The following is a 3,687-nucleotide window of genomic DNA, read 5'->3' on the forward strand; positions in this document are numbered from 1 at the left end:
GAACACTTTAAAGGACCTTCAGAGAGATGCATTTTAGACGTGTAGTCCAACCCTAATTTGCTCTACTGTGGACACCTGAAACTCTCTCAGACAGCAGTGGATTAAGCTGGAGATTTGCAAGAGAGCAGCAGAAAATGGTATTTAACTACTAACATGCTCCAAAAAATGTAACTCCAGGCCACTGCTGACTACAGCTGTGTTCAAAGTAAAATGATTCAACTTCTCCTTCCTTTCTTTTTTCCAAAGAAGAATCCCAACTCTCTCAAATCCTTTTATTGAAGTTTTATTATTCTGTTTCTGAGTGCAGCCTCACCATTACTTCAAGGACCCATTACAGCACAAATTGGAAAGGAGTGAACTCTTTAAAATGTGCAGGCTAAAAATTCTGTCTTATAACTGATGCTGCAGGAGGGACTGCTTTGGGCGGGGAGCATTGGGTAAAGTGGTCTGGACAATATGTAAGGATCAAAGTGATTTTAGGAATATCTTTTCTTGGACCAACTGTATAGCTGGGAAAGAATTCCCCACTTCAATTTCTACTTTTTCTGTCATGTTTGTCTCCCAGTCACAGTCTTTTTTGCTTAGTTAGAGAAGTTTCTGGGCACCAGGTGTACTTCTTATGTGTCCTTGGCTAACATTGCTCCCAAATGTTATACCTGGTCCATCCAATAAAAGACACCCCCAAAATCCCCCACCCTTACTTCTCACTTGCACTGCCTTTGTCAGGCACAGAGACACAGAGTCCCTAGCCCCATTCTTGACTTCTGATTGGCTGTCAGAGGTCATGTGCTCTGTGTGTGGGCCCCCGCAAACTCCTAGCTAAGAGAGTCAAGAGTGTGTGCAGTGTGCGTGCATGTGCGTGAGAGCTGTGTGGGCAGCATGGCTGGAGGGGTAGGAGGCTGCAGGTTGGGAGTGAAGGCACTGGCAGTGCTGCATGGGCAAGGGACTGTGGCTCAGGAGTGAGGGGCACCCGCAGGGCTGGCGGGAGGGCAGGGGGCTGTGTTTTGGGATTCAGGGGCACCATTAGGGCTGGGGTGGGCACGGGGCTGTGGGTTGGGAGTGAGGAGCACCAGCAGGGCTCGGTGGGGGGGTAGGGGGTTGCGGTTCAGGAGTCAGGGGCACCAGTAGGGCTGGGAACAGCTTCACTGTTACTTTAAGGACCCATTATAGCACAAACGAGAAAGCAGTGAACTTTTTAAAAGTCTTCAGGTTAAAAATTCTGTCTTATAACTGATGCTGTAGGAGAGAAAAATGCATTTTCTTTAACGTCATCTCAAGACCTTCTGTAAAAAATAAATGTACTTTAGCGTTAAAAGATGAAGAACTTACTGGTGTCACCCAGTGGCCCAGTGTCTGTATGTGTGCCCCACTGCACAGTTGGTACTGTGCAGTCCTGGCAGTATACAGGTAATTTCCAATCCTACTATGCAGTAGCAACGAGTTACTGCGCGATAGCATCACAGTTAGTGCCTGCCCACGCTACATTGCCATAGTGACGAGTTATGTTGCTGTAGCTCATTGCTATGGTGACGTAGAGTCTCATGTAGATGTGCCCAGTGGGTGGCTGCTGAAAAGGAGAGTGAACAGGGTATGACCAGGGTTTTTTCCACTGTTTTTCTCTCACTTACAGCCTCCAGCATTTAAGGTCTAGGTACAGTAAAAGCCGTGTTATCTGGCATTTTATTAACTGGCATGCTGGTCGCCACAGCAAAAGTGAAACTGGAAGTCCCACATTGCCGACTTGAGGCCATGGCTCAGGGCAAAGCAGTCTGTGCAGGAACCCCCTCCCTGTCCCCTGGCACTCTGATGCCTGCACGGGGCCCCCTCCCAGCACACTGACACCAGGGAGTGAAAGCCTGGCTGACGGGACACGGCGGGAGGGGCAGCAGCCCGCCAGGCAAAGACGCCTCTCAGGTAACTGGTATATTTGGTTATCTGGCACCCCCTATGGGTGCCAGATAACAGAGCTTTTGCTGTAGTTCAGAGGCTGTTCCCCTAAATCTTGTGTTTGCAGCTTGGTTTTGTCACTTGGTCACCTGGGGCGCCTACAGACATGCAGCAAGGTTGCTCCAACACACTGAAATTACAGCGTGTGGGAGCAGACCCAAGTCTGCTAGAGCACGGTGATTACCACATTCTAGCAGACTCCAGCTTCATGTATATCAGTGTCCCTGCACTGAAAAATGATGGTGGGGGCACTTTAACTAAAGCTCTTTCAACAAGCTGTAGTTAAAGTGTCCCCACCGCCATTCTTCAGTGCAGGGACAGTGATGCACTTGATCCAGGAATTTAATTAGAGTGGCTCTTGGAGCCACTCTTACATAAGCACCACCCCCCACGCTCCTGGAGCACATGTATAAACACCCTTGGTTTTGTCACGCACACTGCTGGGCAGCTTGCACCCACATGGACTTTGGCAGAACTGTCCCCTCTGGCCAGACTAGTCCCTCCACTGTCCAGGACGGGCTTCTCTTGTACTGTTCTCTCCAGCCTCTGACACTGGGCACTGTCAGGGATGGGATACAGGATAAGCTAGGCCAGGGGTCAGCAACCCCCGGCACGTGGCGAGCATGGCATGCAAGGCCATTTTGCTCGGCACACCACCGTCAGCCCAGGCTCTAAGCAGCTGCTGCCAGCCATAGAGCCCTGGCTGCTCCCAGCAGGATGCTGGGAGGTTGCAAGCCCTGCTGCAAGCAGACTGGGACCGATGGGTCAGCTGTAGCTGGGAGGCTACAAACAGCTGCTCCGGTCTCCAACCTGCTGGCACTCCAGCACTTTCCAAGGTAGACATTGTGGGTGTTTTGGGTGGGGCAGACAGTGACCTCATAGAGATGCATTGGTTGGATATCAGGCATTGGGCGAGAGAGACAGTGACCTCATAGAGGGCTGACATCAGCCTGCAGGGCCAGTTCCAGAACCCCAGGCCAGAGGCTCAGACCTGAACAATCCTTCATGGTGGCAGGTCTCTCTGGCTGAGGCTCATACAGGTGAGGGAGGATCTGATTCCTATTTCTTGTCCTAGGGCCACCTCTCTTATTTGTCCATCCCTCCTGCCCCACAGGTGCCACCTTGGGTTTGGGCCAAGTGGTGCAGTTGGGCCCCTCTCTCTGCCTGGTCCCCAACCCTTCCTCATGGTTAATGAGTTCAGGGTTGTGACCCTTCTTAGTCATGGCCTGTAATTCAGGCCCAGGTCACAAGGTCCGAGCATGCACAACATGGTAGTAACTTTGGTAGAAAAGCCAATTGTGAGCTCTGCCAAATCTCAGCCAGTTCCAGTCCTCTGTAATGACTGGGCTGGGGACAAAATACCCAGTTGTGCCCTTTATGTGGGGGGGAGTTTTGATCCCCTGCAGCTCTCTGTCTGTCCAGCTGTCTGTCACTCTGACTCGGGTGCTGCTGCACTGAAAACAAAGGGGCTGCTTCAAGTCTCAGCCCCTAGAGGTCAAGCCCAGATTGCTGCAGACCCAATAAGAGCCCCCACTACCACTCCTTTGACTTCCACAGGGGCCTTTCCTCCCTCCTCTAGTTTTCCCCTCCCTTTTCCTCCTGCCATTTCCCTCTTCCTATGCCTGTTTCTGTAGAGCAGCTGAGCTGTGCCTGATGGGATCCGGGGGGAGGCAGCAAAGGACTGGGATTCTCCTCGGGCTCCTTCCAGGGTAGGCTCCAGTGGGTGGCAGAGACTCCCGG

At 51.7% G+C, this 3,687-nt stretch overlaps 1 long non-coding RNA gene across 1 annotated transcript in view; it reads left to right on the forward strand.

Moving 5' to 3' along the window:
- The first annotated feature begins 1,142 nt into the window (after positions 1-1,142).
- Positions 1,143-3,687, forward strand: part of LOC109323764 — a 5,389-nt gene continuing 2,844 nt past the window's right edge. Inside the window, exons 1-2 of the long non-coding RNA XR_002104751.1 lie at positions 1,143-1,285; positions 3,267-3,269. This is a non-coding gene — a long non-coding RNA (uncharacterized LOC109323764). The remainder of the gene's footprint in view (positions 1,286-3,266; positions 3,270-3,687) is intronic.

Source organism: Crocodylus porosus, unplaced genomic scaffold (assembly GCF_001723895.1).
Source record: "Crocodylus porosus isolate Cpor-Errol unplaced genomic scaffold, CroPor_comp1, whole genome shotgun sequence".
Taxonomy (NCBI): Eukaryota; Metazoa; Chordata; order Crocodylia; family Crocodylidae; genus Crocodylus; species Crocodylus porosus.